The sequence below is a fragment of the Gossypium arboreum genome, chromosome 9 (genome assembly GCF_025698485.1).
Source record: "Gossypium arboreum isolate Shixiya-1 chromosome 9, ASM2569848v2, whole genome shotgun sequence".
Taxonomy (NCBI): domain Eukaryota; kingdom Viridiplantae; phylum Streptophyta; class Magnoliopsida; order Malvales; family Malvaceae; genus Gossypium; species Gossypium arboreum.
In genome coordinates, this window is record NC_069078.1 from 41,843,989 (window position 1) to 41,862,446 (window position 18,458).

The following is an 18,458-nucleotide window of genomic DNA, read 5'->3' on the forward strand; positions in this document are numbered from 1 at the left end:
ACAAGCCAACTCAAATAGAAAAATCCATTACCAAAATGACCATAACTTCTATACATGCCATATATCCAAAAACATAGATTCAAAAGTACCAAAATGATAGTTGGATAGTATGATGAAGTTTCTGATGATTTCCGAATCCAAGCTAGCTTTGATATCATTATAAAACACAGAAAAATAAACAAAGTAAGCTATAAAGCTTATAAGCTCGTATAGCATTAAAACCAACTTACCACATATGCACAACTTAAGGAAATAAAACATAACATAACTTATCTCATATTGAATCACCAACCTACCACATTTACATTCATAAAGTTAGATATAACTTTCATAAATTTCCTCATTTCAATGTTATATGGTTCATATACATACTTGTACCTTCTCGTACCCAAATACACAACCACATCTCTAATATACCTGTTGAACCATTCGGAATACTACTAGATACTCGGGAATCTCGCAACCTAAGTGCCACATACATAGCCGAAGCTATCTCAATCTTGTATCACATATAATGCTTACTCCCGAGCTATCAATGGGTCTGCTCACACAAGCTGACGGTCATGACGAAGTTACACGATGTTGTTCACACAAGCTAAATAGTATTCGCAACACATGTCGGATAACTCAACCACCGGTAGGACGTACGGACCTACACCCAAATCACATAACCCTTGATGACATGTCATTTGTATCCTAATCTATTCCTAAGGTTCAACCGGGATTTCACATTTGCCGAATCGTCATAGAACATGTCCGTAGTATCGTATTCACAGTTTATGCAATACCAAAGTATTTAAAACACAAATATAACAATGCTTATTACATACGAACTTACCTTGAATGTAAAAATGACGAAATGAGTCGATTAGTCCAAAACCTTGTTCTTTCCCCGATCTAAATTTTAATTTCACTTTTCTTGATCTATATAATATCAAATTTAACTCATTTAATCATCAACCTATTCAATTTAGCCCAAAAATGCACATTATAGCGACTTTACACTTTTGCCCCTAATATTTAAACATTTTTACAATTTAGTCCTTATCTCATAAAAATACAAATTCATGCAATTCAACCTGAACCCATGCTAGCCGAATTTCAATTAGGTCCCTAATAGCCCACATTTTTCATTTATTTCACAAATTAACCATGAATTTTACACATTTCTCAATTTAATCCATAATTGGACATTTTACTAAAAATCACTTTACAAATGTTGTTTATCTAACAACAAGCATGCATTTTATATCATCAAACATCAAAATACATATAGATTCATCAATGTAAAACCCTAAACCTTTAAAAATTTTGCAAAATAGTCCCTGGGCTAGCTAGATTAAGTTGCAACGATCTCAAAAACATAGAAATCAATTAAAACAGGACAAAATTGAACTTACATGCACTAATGTTAATGGCCAAACATCCAAAAGCTTAAAAATGGTTTTCTTTCTTCTAATTTCGGTAAAAAAAAAGCATGGAGAAGATGATACATATTTTATTTCTTTTAATTTTAAGTTGATATTATTATTTTACCATTTTAACCTTAATGATAAACCATTAAAATCATTTAAACCATGCACATAAATGTCCATTAATGTTAAAAATGGTCTAATTACAACATAAGAACCTCTACTATTTAATTTAATAGTCATTTAGTACCTTTAACTATTAGAACTCAAGTTTTACATTTTACGCGATTCGATCCTTTTTATCAAATTAAGCACTCAAACGATAAAATTTCTTAACAAAAATTTCACAAAATCATATTGTCATGCTGTAGACATTAAAATAATAATAAAATAATTATTTCAACCTCAGATTTGTGGTTCCAAAATCACTGTTCCGATTTGACTAAAAACAGGCTGCTAAAAAACTTGTGGAATATGTATGACTAATAGGTCTAATTGACTTGTTGAGATTTGAGGTGCCTATGATAGGCATATTTGCATGTTTTGGATGATGGTTTATATTGTTGATTAGGTGTATATTTGTGGTATCAATGAGGGTACATTGGTTAGACACTTAAGATGATTGAAAATGTTATGATTTGAGTTTGTTTAATGTCATTTTAGGTAGGTCTATTGGTTGATAAATGGTTTACTAAGTGTCCAAGAAAGTGTGAAATGGTAAGCTTGTCATTTAAGGTTTATTTAGGTGCACACAACCTGTGACACGCTCGTGTCACTTGGCCGTGTGCTACACACGGTCAGAGACACGACAATGTGTCACAAGTCAGAGAGTTACAAAGGCTGGGACACAGGTTGAGACACAGAAGTGTGTCCATATTTCGAAAGTTAGATGGGCTGGGGCATTCTACACGGCCTGGCCACACGGCAGTGTGTCTCTTGTTTTTGTAAGTTGATATGTTTTCTTGAATTTTTTTGATTTATTTCATAAATGTTTAATAATGAAGTCATAATGCCTTTTGATTTAATGAGTCAGTGGTTTACAGAACTAGTGCAAACCAATTCAGTAGCCTTACAACCTCTACCCCAATGTTATGTTCCCTATGGTATTTTTTAGTCCTTAATAGATTTAAAAAGTTTAACAGTTCTTATTTAATAAATTAAAAGCACAGTGTTGATGAATTTAGAAGTAAATAGATGAAGACCCAACTAGAGTTGGATACTGGCTTGAAATCACCTAGGGAATTTTAAAAATATGGCTTGCTTCCTTGATGATTAATTTAGATGCATTATGTCTTTGATAAATAGATAGGATTTATAATTGATAGTCAACATTAACAGTGGTGGTACTAAGGGATAGGATTAACTGGGATTTATTCAGGTTTGTATTTAGAAAGAGAAATGTCATCAAATGTCATTTAAACAGGAACCTGTATAGAGTAATAACACTGGAGTTAAATGTAGTGGGACCGAAGACACAGTTGCTAGACACAGTAATAACTCCTGGTATGTTCTATCTTTTTGATGTTATTTATTGTACATGGATTGAGTGGTACTGGATCAACTTACTCATATGTCGCACAGCGTTAGTATGGATAAGGACCTATTTCTTAAATTAACTGAGTTGATGTTTGAGTCATAATCCAGTGGGTTAAAGTATAATTGTTATTTTGGTATGTTGAAAGTATCTACTGAAATTCTATGACTGTGACTTTCTTGTTATTCTAATGTTACTATCATTTCAAGAATTTGATATTAGTCAAGGAATAGGATCGCTAAGGTCATATGATGCTGTAGTGAATTGTTATCTGAAACAAATTGATTTGAAATGCTAGACTAGTGTAGCGATTGTATTTGAGTCGGGTATATAAGATAGTACAACCAAAGTTATTTTAGTTGTCATGGTACAGGAAACGATTTGAAAATATTGTAAAACATTTCTGATATATGTGTCTACTTGATATTCAAGAATAGAGATCGAAGATTGATCATGTACCGATTGTCAGTGGGTTTCTTGATCTGTTCCTGAAGAATTTCTAGGATTGTTGTCTAAATGTGTAAATTGAATAAATTCGGGACAGGAATAAATATATTTTATCTCATATAGACAACTTGTTTGATTAGTTAAAAAGGGCATAACAGTGGTTTTGAAGATAAATACAGATTTGGTTATTAAGTTGTTGGTTAAAGATTGTGATATGCTGAAAACTACTTTTTGAACTTAAGGTGATCATAATGAATTCTGGTGATCTTATCTGGACTAACTAATGCTTCTGTTAATTTATGAATATGATGAATCAAATTGTTCAGCTTTATATGGATATTTATATAGTCGTAGTTATGTTTATTGATGGTATTCTAATCTACTTTAAACAAAACATGTGCACGTTTAATATTTGAAGATTTTACTACAGACTTTGTGCAAGAAATAATTAATGTGAAAATTAACAAATGTGAGTTTTGCTCAACAGGTGGTTTTCTTGGTTACATAAATTTGGGTGATGGGTTTCGTGTAGATTCAGGTAAAAATCTAGCCTATTTTTATATAGAAAACTTCAAAAAAAGATATTTCTGGAAGTTCCTGTATTGACCTATCTTTAATTTGGAAAGGAAAGTGATGATTATAATAATAATAATTTTTTATTAGCTAAATTAAAAAACTAGATCGTTGTTTCTTCAGGGAAACTGAAAATTTTAGGGTGATGATCGAAACTATTACCTAACGAGAGTAAATCTAAAGTGAGCTATTTATACGAGTTATAGTGGATATCGGTAGAAAAGGAAAGAAAGGGAAAAAGAGGCAACAAAACGCAGGGAAAAATGATCAAGTAGAAGATGAGAAGTTGTGAAAATCCTCTTAACAATTTGGTTTATTTATAACTGAAGGAGAGAGTGGAAATTATGGAAGATTTAATGGGCGCTAAGGAACCGTTCAAACCAATTAATGCAAGGAGGCCACCTATGGCATAGGAGAAGGAAGAAATCTTTAAGATTCCCAAAACGAGAATATATGCCAACTGTTACCCATTATGGTATAACGCCTGTGAAAGTAGAGCTAGTTGTAAATCAGATCAGTGACAAGTCTTTCCGAGAAGGGTTGATAAGCCATTGTTATTGTTGGAATATAACTCTGGAGTCAAGATAGTAACCTCAATATTTCACCAAGCTAGGAATAAAAACGTTTTACGAGAAAGTTTAGCTGCCTTGTGTCAAGAAAGGAGATGCCTCATTAAGATGGATAGGGTTAGCATGTAAAATAATTTGGGAGCTATGAAATTAACTGCCAGAATTAGAAATAAGAAGAAGTTAGTTAGACGGTGGTTGTTTTAGAGCAATCACCAAATCTAGAGTGGATAGAAGATATGAATTAAAGTATGCCCAACACTCAAATAGTTATACCAACCAATAAGCTAGTATCTATAATTTGTTAAGTGTTGAAGTGATCTACGGATTGGGTGAAATAGAAATAACGTGAATGTACAGAGGGGAAATAAATTGAAGGGTCAAGTAAGAACAAGAGACAATCAGTTATACGAGCCCTGTGAGGGCAAGAATGGAAAGGAACTTCTTTAAGTCCTCCTTGATGGTTGAGTAAGAAAGGAAATTTCGGGGAATTTTTTTAATGGGAGAGTCGTCATTCCCAAAATCCTTTAAACTTGGAAATTAGGAACTTTAGGGGGTTAAATTGAAAAAAGCCAAAAAGTAGCAGTCACTATTGAAAAACCAGGAAAAATTAGGAACGAAATGGGATATGGTTGAAAACCAAGTTTATTTTGGTTGAATTAGAACTAGCTAGTCTCTTAGTGGGAGACAAAATGAATATGGATGAATGATTGATATGCAATTGGAGACCGCGCATGAAGGGTTATATATAGCTGAGAAATGAATCCTCAGACGGATTCCTCTCAATCTGTTTCATTCTCTCCTCTTCTTCATCTTTCATGATTGCTTCAAGGAAGCGATGGTTATGGAAAGCTTTGCATGGAGCGATAATCGGAAGGTTTAGGTCAAAAAAGTAGAGAAATGTAACAACCTGGTTTTAGCTAAATTGGAACAGTGGTTTCAAAACCACAAATCTGAGGCTGTAAAATTATTTTTAATACTATTTTTGGTGTTTACATCATGTGAATATATGTGTGTGAAAATTTCATGAGCTCATTTTTTTGTTTAATAGCTCAATTTGAGAAAAAGGACTTAATCGCGTAAAATGCAAAAGTTGTATTCTATATAATAAAGGTGTCTATTTTCTATGGCTTATTAAATTTGAGGGCCTTATTATGAAATTAGACCTTGGATAGTGAAAATTGACATGAATAGCCATCCATTATATGCTTATCAACGTTATTAAACAACGGTATTTTAGTAATTAGCAAAATAAGTTATTGAATAATAAAACAAAACAAATTTTCATGCTCATTTCATCATCTCTTCACAGAATGTTGAAAAATAAAAATACCATTGAAGCTTTATGAAGTTCATCCCTTGCATGATTTGTTAGGTAAGTGAATTGAGCTCGATTTTTGATGATTTCTATGTTTTTTTTATCGTTACTTTGGGTACTAGCTAGCCTGTACCTTAATTTCTGAAATTGTTGATGATTTTGTGAATTACCATTGATGAATCCATGAGTTTTATGATTTTTGATGATGAATTATACAAGCTTGGTGTTTGATATACATGTTTTCTAAAGTGATTTTTGACAAAAATGTCAGTTAGGGATTAATTTGAGAAAAGTGTAAATTGAGGGGTTAAATTGTGAAATAAATGAAAACTATGGGCATCTAGGGACCTATAGAGAATTTGGCTAAGCTTGGGTCACATTTAATTTTGTGAATTTTGTGTATTTGTGAAATAGGGACTAAATTGAATCAATGTGTAACTTTAGGGGCTAAAGTGTAAAAATGCCCAAATTTGTGTTTTTGGATTAAATTGACTGAATTGGTGATTAAATGGGTTAATTTAAAATGCATATAGATCAAGAAAGAAAGAATTCAGATTTAGATTTAGGAAAATCGAAGGTTAACGAATAATCGATCCGATTCGTCAATTTCGAGTACGAGGAGTTCATACGTGATAAACATTGTTACAATTATTTTTAATGCCTTAATATTGCATAAATTGTATATACAAAACTACGGTAATGTCTGACGACAAATCAACTATGTTTGGCACTTAGTGTGTGATTCAAGATAGCTTTGGCTATATATATGTGTGTGTGCGTGTGTGTGTGTGTGTGTGTGTGTGTGTGTGGCACTTAGTGTGCCAGACTGAGATAGCTTTGGCTATGTGATGCACTTAGTGTGTGAGGTTATGATAGCTTCAGCTATACTATGGCACTTAGTCTGTATCGAATAATCGATAGTAGCACGAGAAGGTATGAGTTCGATATGAAATTGTACATGTATGTAAATATAAAACATGAAATTATTAGAAGAAGTCATGGAATTTATATATAGCATAAGAACAAGAGTGTGAAAGGTTTGTTTATAATCATGAGTTACATGTTATTCATCCTAGATTGATGAATGAAAATGTTGGTGATTAGATAAGTTTATATCATACAAACTTACTAAGCTTTTAAAGCTCACTTTGTGTATTCTTTCCATGATTTATAGATTTTCGAAGCTAGCTCACACTCAAGGATCGTCAGGAGCATCGTCACACTATCGATCAATTTGTTGGTACTTTTGAAGCTTGTATATATGGTATATGGCATGTATAGGCTAGTGTCTTTTGGTATATTTTGAGTCATGATAATAGCCATGAGATTTGGCTTGTAAGTGTTATATGTGATGTATACAAGTTACCATGTGTTTTGGAATGTTTTCCATGGTTGTTTATATGGCTAAGTGATTGCTCATTTGATTAGTTATTAGTTGATGTATTAATGCTTGAGGAATGGTAAATTTTTGTATGATTTGTGGATGACGAATCAGTAATTTGGTTGATAGAAAGGTGAGAAATTTTATTTAGGAGTTATTAGTTGAATTGGTTGATGATAGATGGCATGATATCTGCATGAAATAGCATGTTTTGGCTGCTCATATATGTATGGAAATGATGAAATTTGATGTGGTTTAGGTATGCCTGAGGAGGGTGAGAAATGTGACTTAAACCAAGTATATTTTCACTCCACACAGCTGAGCACACAGGCGTGTGGCTGAACCGCGTGTGATACATGGCCTTGGTACATGGCCGTGTGACCCCTGCAAAATAATTAAAGATTCAAGTTAGTCTTGAGCATGGCCTAGACACACGGGCGTCTCTACTAGCCGTGTGAGGTACATTGCCTTGGCACATAGGCATGTGTGGCCATTTCGAAGGGTACACGGGCTAGACACACGGGCGTGTGGTATGCCCTATTTTCACACGGCCTATGACACGTGCGTGTCTGGTAGCCGTGTGAGGCACATGGCCTGTTCACACTAGCGTGTGACCCTGAAATTAAAGAAAATTTTCTAAGTTTCTTAAAGTTTGCATATGTTATCAGTTTAGTCCCGAACCACTACTAAGCATGTTTTAAGGACTTGTAGGACCTTACTTGGGACAATGTGTTTGATATAAATGGATTTTGATTAGGATTGCATATATGTATGTGAATGAAGTGTGTTATCCGGTAATGCGTAGTAACTATATTCTGGTGATGGATACGGGTTAGGGGTGTTACAAGAAACCAGTAAGCTGGTAAGGTTTTAAGCCTTTTGGTATACGTAAGAGTTAAAAAACAAAGTTAAGAGTTTTCAAAACCATTTTAAGGGTTTTGCATGTTCTAGGAAATTGAGGTTTAAAGTGAAAACATGCGTTCAATCCATGATTAGGTTGTCATGCTTAACTTCTAAGAGACCGAAAGCTTTGGCATACGAAAAAGCTAAAAAGACAAGGTGAAAAAGCATCAGGTGAGTTTCTGTTCTCAAACTCAGAACTACAAAAATATGATGCATGCTTTCATGAATTTATGGATATCCGTTATTTTAGGTTATAATGCATGATAAAGGGAAATAATGAAAGAGGATTAATAATGAGTTAGATGAAGTTAGGAAAGGGAAAATGGGATGGTTATGTTAAACACCACCATACGGTGTTGTTGTGTACACCTGTGAGGTGCGCAGCTTCGGGTCTTGCGGATGGGACATTACGGTATTCGAGCATCAATGTATAGAATGGTGAAATGGAGGAATGAATAAAATGAAATGGGAAGAGTAAAAATCAGGGCTAAGCTAGGGGATTGATCAGAGGTTATACGCTTAAAATGAGTAAGACCGTAGCTGAAAGATGCAATGGCATCATGATATAAATGAGTAAGACCGTGATCGAAAGATGCTATGGCATTATGGTAAGCAGAACTAAGACCATAGCTGAAAGATGCTATGGCATCATAGTAGCCCGTCGGGACAGTAAACACTGGGAAACATAAGGTGTAAGACCGTAGTTGGGCTATGGCCACCCAGTGTAGTCTGTCGAGACAGTAAAAATGAGAAACATAAGGTGTAAGGCCATAGTTGGACTATGGCCTCTAGTGTAGTTCATCAGGATAGTAAAACAAGAAATGTAAGGTGTATGACCATAGTTAGACTATAGCCACTAGTGTAGTCTGTCGAGACAATAATACAGGGTTGTATTGTGTAAGACCATAGCTGAAAGATGTTATCGTATCAAGAGATGAAATGAAAATAAAATGAGTAAGACCATGGCTAAAAGACACTATGACATCATATGAATTGACAATAAAATGAGTAAGACCATGGTTGAAAGATGTTATGGCATCATAGAGAGTTTGACGGGATGTTAATCATCGGAGAGTCCAAAGCGATATCAAACACGGATTAGTCCACCAGACGTTAGATAAGGGAATTGAGGTATACTGTGTAAGACGATGGATTGACTATGGAAACATAGAGAGTCTACTGGGACAATAATTGGGTGAAAAATCATAATAAAATTCGTGGGTCAACCCGCATTAAGGAAAATGGATTATAAGGAAAATAGAAGTATGGGCTTGCATTAGATAGCCAACTGATCATAGGAATCCACCAATAAAAAGTGAAATATATTGAAGGAAAGGACTGCTAGAATAACAGTTGTAAAGGCCAGTAAAGCATATAAGAGTTAACCCAACATGGTTAGGCATAGAAGTTGATGCACTAATGGTGTTTGGTGTAAAGGTGAATGAAAGTTGGTATAAATGAGGATCATAGATAAGGATTCGCTAATAAGTGCTACCAAAGGAAGCTCAATGAAATCATACAGAATGGCAACATATCATATGTACACCGATTAGTCCCTCAAGAAGGGAGGGGTAGTTAGAACCCATTAACAAAGGAGGATACACGGGATGACAAAATTGTCTGTCAAGACTATTCCTCTTAAGGAGGAAATAGGTAAGGTAATGTCAACTAAAAAGGCTAGTTATGTGGGAATACGATAAGAAAGGGAATTTGTGGGACCAAATGATCACTCAGCGTTAGTGATTGAGTATTGTAGCCATAGCGGTCATTGGTAGAAGGCTATGTTACGCTTAAAGTTAAGGTAATACAATTTAGTGGGATTACAAAAAAATTAATTCAACCACTATTTAGATCAAGCGAGATTTGGTTCGCTAGAGTGGCGTGGTGTAACAGCCTAATTTTGGGTCTAGTTGAAACGCTGGTTTCGGGACCACAAACCCAAGGCAAAAAAATTTATTTTTCCTATATTTTCATGGTTTACAGTTTTATGGAATGATTCTGTGAAAATTTCGTTCGAAAATTTTGACGTTTGAGCACTCAATCTAGTAAAAAGGACTAAATTGCAAAAAGTACAAAACTTGAGATCTAGAAGCTAGAGGTGTCTAATTGCTATGAAATTTTAAATTAGAGGTCCTTAGATGGTAATTAGACCATTACTTAAGTCGGTGAACAAAAATGAACATGGAGTAAGAAATTTTAGTGTTTTAATAAAAGGAAATTTTGGTCATTTGGTAATTAAATGAATTAATAAGCAAAATAAAAGCCAATTTTTGCTCATCTTTTACCCCATGGCCAAAATTCTCAAGAGAGGACATAGCCAGGGTTTGTTCATCTTCCAAGCTCGATTGTAAGTCTGTTCTAGCCCCGTTTTTAATGATTTTCATGTTTTTGAGATCCTTGCAACCTAATCCAGCTTATTCAAGGACTAATTTGAAAGAAAGATGAGGTTTAAAATTTTATCAATGTTATATATTTGTGTATTTTGATGTCTAATAGTAGAAAATGCATGTTTGGTGTTAATAAAAAAACATTTACTAGGTGATTTTTTATGAAAATGTCAAAAATGACCTATTTGTAAAAGTTACAAAAATGAATAGTAAAATTGTGATTAAATGAAAAATTTGGGCTGGTATGAGTGTGAAAATGGTTCAGCTAGGCTTCGATTTTGAAGAAATTGAATATATTTTACGAGACTAGGGACTAAATTGCAAAAATGTGAAACATTAGGGGCAAAAATATAATTTTTCCATAATATGATTTTTGGACTAAATTGAACAATGTGAGTATTACAAAAGCTAAATTTGTTGTTGTAGATCAAGAAAAACAAGGTTCGGACCTAGATCGGGGGAAAAACAAAGTGTTTGACGATTAGGTTAAATTCTACTATTTTTGTACTGAGGTAAGTTCGTATGTAAATAATGCATTTTTATTTTTATGTTTTAAATTTTTTAATATTGTATGAATTGTGATTGACTCTTTGGACGTAATCGACAAAGTTTCGACAAGGGAGAATTCCCGGTTGAGCCTTAAGAATAGAATAGGATACGAGTGACATGTCACTAGGAACCCATGTATTTATATGATCCAAGTGCTGGTCTCATACGTCCTACCAGTGGCTGGGTAGTCTGGCATGAGTTGCGATGCCTGACAGCTTGTGTGAGCAGCACTTTGTACTATGTCCTAACGGATAGCTTGTGTGAGCAGGCCCGAGAATAGCTCGAAAACGAGTTTATATGTATTATGAGATATGATGTAGCTTTGGCTACATGTATGGCACCTATGTGTAAAATTTTTAAGTATCCATTAATATTCCGAGTGTTCAACAGGAATGTCAAAGTTGTGAAAGACTATGGTTATGTTACGAGTTGGTACAGGTATGTACGTAAAAACTCATATGTAATGAGCTAGATATGCGATGGACCCTTGGTAAGGTTGTCATTTAGTAAGTTATGACTATAAGATCTTAATAATCCTCGTGTCAATTTTCATTATGTTAATTGTATGTTAAATGTGTGGCTATGATGCTTATTATTTGCATAGGAGCTTACTAAGCTATATAGCTTACTCCCCTTCCTTTCCCTTTTCTTATAGTGTCACCAAGCTAGCTCAGGGATTGGAGATCATCGGAGATCCACTGTAACGCCCCAAAAATCCCGAAATTCTGAATTTTCTTTTTTCGGGTTCGATAAAAAATGTGCTTAACATTCCTAGTCAAATGTTAATTATGTGATAGTAGGTCATGGTTAAGGTTTGAGTTCGAACATAGGGGTGAAAGAAATTATGGTTTAATTATTAAAATAATCTTGTTGGCAAGTAGGTTGGCTTTTAAATAAATGAAGGAAGAATTGGACACAAGAAAGCTTTGTAGTGGAGTGGCAAGTGGTGTCACATGCATGACAAGGAGGTCCGGGGTTTGAATCCCTCCTTGCTCAAAGGAAAGATTTATTTTTGCTTAAGGGATGGACAGTGGTGGCGTTGAATGTGAACTCTGTAGGGAGTGATAAGAGGAGAAATTTGAGGAGGGGATTAGTGAGTTATCAGGGAGAAAAATTAGGAGATGAGGAGTGAAGAAAAGGTGGAGCCGAATTGGGAATTTGGGCATAGGAAATTCGGCGATAGAGGCCATATATAGGTGCCGAATGTGAGGTTGCCAGGCTAATGCTGAATTCCCCCTCACCTTGTTGCCAGAAAACACCTTTTTTCTCCAAAGATCTAAAAGTCAGAATCCCTTGCTCTTCCTTTTTTTCTTTGTGCCGATTTTCCATTCTTCCCTACTCAAGTTCTCTTTTTGATTCACCTCTGGTTTTAAATGATTTCTAGTTTTCTTTGTGCCGAATAACCTTTTTCACCATTCAAGTTTCAAGAGCCGAATATCCTCTATGCCGCCACTACCCTGTCCACTCGGTCAATTCTAGTGTAAGTGTTTTGTTCTCTCAATCGGTTTTGCTAGTATAGATCACTCTGTCCTTCACTTCTTCTAATCATTTTTGTTAGGATTAGTATCGAATCCCAGTCTTTTGGAACCCTGCCAATTTGCTCTTTATGTTTGAGATATCGGTAAGTGTTCTTCACTTCAGTAAAGGTTGGCCGAATAGGCTTTTGTAGAAAAGGGTGACATATGCTGGATATAAGTCACCTAATATTTTTTTTAACGATAAAGGTTAATGTAGATCTAGGAAGTACTCGTGATTAGTGATCAAGGAAAAGCTAATAAGGCTTGGCGTTTTAGGTGATGTTAAGGTGAGACTTTGACTTTTGGTAAAGTATTCGATAAGTATATGTGAGTAATCATTGAGTGATATCAATTGTAGGTTCGCGGTAAGGGGAATCGCAGCACGCTTTATTACCAGGTGTGTACATACACTGCACACACACAAGTAGATCGGCAAATCCCGAAATGCCAAAATGTTGAAATGTCGAAAAGCCAAAAGTTTGGCTATGGTAGTCTTGCAAGTGAGCGAACACTCGTAAGAGGGAAACCAATAGGTTATCTGAGGCCCCATGGGCGATTCCATGAACTTGGGCCGTGTTATGGCCAACCGGGCCAGAATTGGCTAAGTGGGTCCGATGGGCTATTGGGCCCATAATAGGCAAAATTGGCAACTTGATGTTAAATGATGGAAATTATATGAAAGCATGTATATGAATGTGATTTGGGCCTAATGGGCCATATGAATGTGATTTGGGCCCATGGGCCATACGAATGTGATTTGGGCCTATGGGCCATACGAATGTGATTTTGGCCTAATAGACCATATGAATGAGATTAGGTCATATGGGCTATATGCATGTATGTAGACTTGTTTGGGCTCTGTAAGGGATTTTCGGCCTAGTATCTGATAATTGTTTAATTGACATAAAACCTAATTAATTAATTGCGACCGTGGACGAGTCATAAGATTAAGGTGTGGTAATGGGTATATGCATGCCTAGAATTGGATCTAGGGAGAGCTTAGTACTTAAGCGGTTTTAATGACTCACCTCCTCTTCTCTGGAATTCTACCTGGTGCATAGTATCTATTCACTTTAGCAAACGATGACTTGTTAACGGGCCAAGGTAAGTAATAAAACCTAATAAAGAGGAATTACTAAAATGCCCCTAATGGCAAAAATGACAAAAATACCCCTATGTGTTGAATGTAAGATTTATGGATGTTACATATATATCTGTTGCATACATATGATATTCTGTTTAGGTTGCATATGGGTTGGTAATTATGGAACGGAGGAAGTATATGAGGATTGCATGGTTGCCTGACAACCATGGGTCTACTGATGGCTTTTAAGCCCAATATGTGATTGGCAGCTTACTGCAATGAAGGTAGTTCCGTAACCGGGATACCATTAATGTGTATAGGATGGGTGGTTCGATATTTATATCCCCACATAATGTGTATCGGAGGATGGAGTTGAAGTGTAACGGTTGGATTATTGGGGTGGGTTGCATTGCATTGCATTGCATGTATGATTTTATGGATTGATGAATGCTTATTACTCGTCGAGGGTTGTACACACTGAGTTTTCGTAAACTCACCCCCTCTTTTATTTTTCTCAGGTGATGCTCAGTAGAAGGTTCGATGTTTGGAGGGACTCGGAGGTGGCCAGCTAGCAGGACGACTTGAACTTGTTTTGTTTTTTAAAGAAAGCATATAGTTTCTAGCTTATTAAGTAATTTCAGACTGGAATGTAAGAAGGCCTTCCCTTTTATTATTATTTGGATTGTTATCTTTATGCGTTGTAATTATGATAAGGTGACCATGGGTTTCCTAAATCATAGATTGTTTTTCTACGTTTCCACAACTAAATTTTAAAATGACAGGCTTTCATAAATCATATGTTTTAAACAAGCTTTCGCGTTTGAAAGAGATTTTTTATAAGTTAATTAAGGTTTCTCATTTTGAGAAGGGTTTTCAATGAAAACAAGGTTTTCACTAAAACACTTCTATGTGACGCGCTAGATTCAGCCATAATGTCTGGGCCGGGATTGGGGTGTTACATCCACTCACACTTTCAACAATTATTTTGGTGCCAATGATTTCAACATTTTGAGTTATGGCATGTGTAGGGGACTTGGTCATTTTGTGATGTGTCATAATTGATTTGGCCAAATGTGTTGGCTTATATTGGTTAAAAGCTCATTCTGTATAAGGCTATCTGAAATTGGCTACTATTGGTATAATCAATTTATATGATGATGTTTTTCATGGATGTGGGAATTTACTTGATTGACTTGATAAATATATGATGTTTGTGCATGATAGATGGTAGCATGTGAATGATATGTTGATGTCTTGGTTGTGGCTAATTTAGTTGTATGTAAATGTTTGGATTGGTGCTATGTTGTGTTGTGTAGGTGTGTGTGATACACGACTTTCCCCATAGGCATGTGTTTCGATCGTGTGTCCCCTGCACCTTGAGGAATAGAATGCTTAGAATTGAGCACACGAGCAGAGGTACGGGCTTGTGTCTTAGTCATGTAAGGGACACGGCCTCAAGCATGGGCGTGTGTCCCGACCGTGTGAATTCTACACCTATTTTATGAAAATTTAATTAACCACACGGCCTAGCACACAGGCGTGTGACTTGGCTGTGTGACCTCAATTAGTTCATGCTTTGCAAAACAGAGAGTTACATGGGTTAGGGACACAGGGGTGTGTGACTATACAGCTAGCCCACACAAGCGTGTGACCCTTGTTCATAGCAAAAATTTTCTAAGTTTTGTAAAATTTTCCTAAGTGCTCGGTTTAGTCCCGAACCACTTCCAAAGCATGTTTTGGGCCTCATAGGCTCGTATCAGGGACTTTATGATTGAATACAAATGGTTTTAATTTGGATGCAAATTTATGACTTGATTTATATGTTTTCTTGCGATGTAACTTCAGTAATGTGTCGTATCCTATTCCGGTGTTGAATACAGGTAAGGGGTGATAGATTGAGTGTACTCCCCAAGAGGTTTAAGAGGTTAAGCTGGAAAGCCGCCTTAATATGACAAAAATAGTGAGAAGAAGAAACCCATGATAAGGATATATAGAAAGAAAAAAAATAGGTAAAGAAAGGATGGGATCCGCGGGAGCGGCAAGGCATTCAAAAGAGCTATCAGAATGGCTCAACAATAGATAAGATGGCTCACTATGAAGGCTTGAGAGAAACGTTTCCAACGAGTAGGAAGTTTATTATATTTATTATTTTTATTAATTAATAAAACCCCGATAAGATGAATTATATTTTGTGTAATGTAGAAACTCACTAAGTTCATTCAAACTTACAAATGATTGACTTGTTGGTGAACGATACATGGAACAAGGAACTTGGGGAGGGACCGAGCTAGATCGTGCTAAGACAAGGAGCATTAAAGGAAAGCACCCCACTTATAAGATAGGGGTTCACCTTTAGAGACTTTGCCAAGTGGGGCAAATATGTTGTATTCAAATAGTTTTGTTAGATACCGCAGTTGAGACAGGAAATTTTCAATTAGAATTTTATGGCTCTGTTGTACAATTTTTAAATAAATAGGAAATATAGTTTAACTTTAGATTTTTTTTAGTAAATTTTGAGTACGTACAATAGCTTGATTTTGTTGTGACGTTTGCACCCGAATTCAATGATTAGGGCCGATGAGAGCGTTACATGACGACTTTTGGCTCCAATTTTTTCCCATTTTGTAAAATGACTGCTTTGCAATATTATTTTCTAAAAACTTTTAGATTTTTGGTATCGTTGAGCAAAGCTTCTTGAGGTTTAATTTTGAAGTTCAGTAGCTAGCTAACCCATTTGGTTCTCAAAATTTTTAGTATGGCCATTTGGCTTTGGATCAATGCATCATTCTTAGCCATGTACGCCTTCAAAAATTTCTCCAAACCATTGGAAGATTCAACTTGTGGTGGTTTTTGAACTTGTTGGGTAAATCCTGGTCGTTGATTTGATTTGGGTTGCATGTAGGTGTTATTGGGTCCAGCTCTTTGATTAATCTAAGAAAAGTTTAGATTGTTTCGCCATTAAGGGTTATAAAAGTTGGATTGTAGTCCCTTCCCACCTCTGTTCTGATTTTTACTTCCTATGTAATAAATGGAATCTGGGTTTGATGGGCAATTTTCAAACAAGTCCGCATCTCCATACTATACACAAGATATGTTTTGAAATTGATTTGGTGGTTGGGCTGCAACATCATTAAACCTGTTAGGAGTAAATTTCTTAATCATTGAGGATATAGAAGATACCTTCAAGTGAAGTGAGGGCATCTACTTCATGTATTCCTGCTACTTGCCTTCTTGAAGCTGGTCAATTGGTCGGCCACTGGTAATTGTTTCTGGCGATTCTCTAAATAATCTCGTAAGTGTCATTATAAAACTTAAAAAGGGGAGCACCATTTACAGAAGCGTCTACCACTATCCTCGTGTGTGTGTTGAGACCATTATAGAATGTCTACAGTTGGATGCAATGCAGAATCTCGTAGTGAGGGCATTTTTGTAATAATTCTTTGAATCTCTTCCACTCCTTTTACAGGGATTCATCATCGAATTGTTTGAAAATAGTAATATCGTTCTGCAACTTAACATACTTACTAGGTGGGAAATATTTCATTAGGCATTGTTTTGCTAGCTCTTGCCATGTAGAATATGAACCGGGTGGCAACAAATTGAGCCATGCTCATGCTCTGTCCCTTAGTGAGTATAGGAACAACTTCAACCTCAATGCGTTACTTTGGCCAATTTGAGGGATTCACTTACCTTTATGAACAATTGAAGGTGAAGGTATGGATCTTTAGTAAATATTCCACTAAACTAGCCTATTGTCTGAAGCATTTGGAGCATAACAGGCTTCAACTTAAGTTGTTGTGCCTCGATTTTGGGTCTTAGAATGCTCAAGTTGAGTTCATGAAAAAGTGGCAAGACATATTATCTTATGGCTCAGTCCTATCATTAGCAACAACAATTGGATTGCGAGCATAAGCGGCTCCATTTTCTTGATCTTGATTTTGATTCTAAAGATTCATTTCTTCAACTTGTCTTTGAGTTTCTTGTCTTCTCCTTTGTCTAAATGTTATTTCAATCTCAAGATCTACTGGAAGTAAGTCAATGATTAGATCAATGTTCATAAACACCTAAAATAAAACACAAAAACATATAAGTTAAAATTTAACAGAAAAACAAATCAAAATGAAAATATAATAATTTCACAAATAATGTCTTTAAACAATTCCCGACAACGAATCCAAAAACTTGGTTCGCGAAAATGTGCAAGTGTGCACAATCGTTAACAAGTAATAAAGTGATAAGTATCAAGTATTGTCTCTACACAGGTTGTATAGGCAAATGTTGTTAAATAAGACTTTGAAAATTGGTAGTGAAAATAATTAAAGGAGATTTAAACTACTTACTTTGTTTAACTAAAAATTATCTAAGTAAAATTAAATGAAGGGAAACACAGAAAATGCAATAATTCACAAAATAAATCTCAATGACATAAATGTGTTAGATTGACTATCTTCTTTAACTATGAATTTTTAAAATTTTCTAATACAGGTCTATGTTAAATAAACTTAGTAATTTTCATAAGCAATCATTCATATTAAGTGAGGTAATAGAATATTTCTATGTTGAAACAGTGTAATCACATTAATTCTAGGGTTATGCAAGGTAATAAAGTTTGTTCAATATTAATATTAATTTGACCTATTTTAATATAAATAAGATTAAACATGAACAAATTAGATAGTGTGCCAACTAAGTCCAATTTGGGTTTGATTAAATAATTAATTCAGTTGCACCCACACATTCATAATGCATAGATAACATGTCATGATTTTATCTAACTGAATGAACAA

The 18,458-nt window shown here is 35.2% G+C and overlaps 1 non-coding gene across 1 annotated transcript; it reads left to right on the forward strand.

The window, feature by feature from the left end:
• Window positions 1-17,078: 17,078 nt before the first annotated feature.
• Window positions 17,079-17,184, forward strand: LOC128281217 (small nucleolar RNA R71). Its single transcript, XR_008271430.1, has one exon. It is a non-coding gene; the product is annotated as a small nucleolar RNA R71 (small nucleolar RNA).
• Window positions 17,185-18,458: the final 1,274 nt, after the last annotated feature.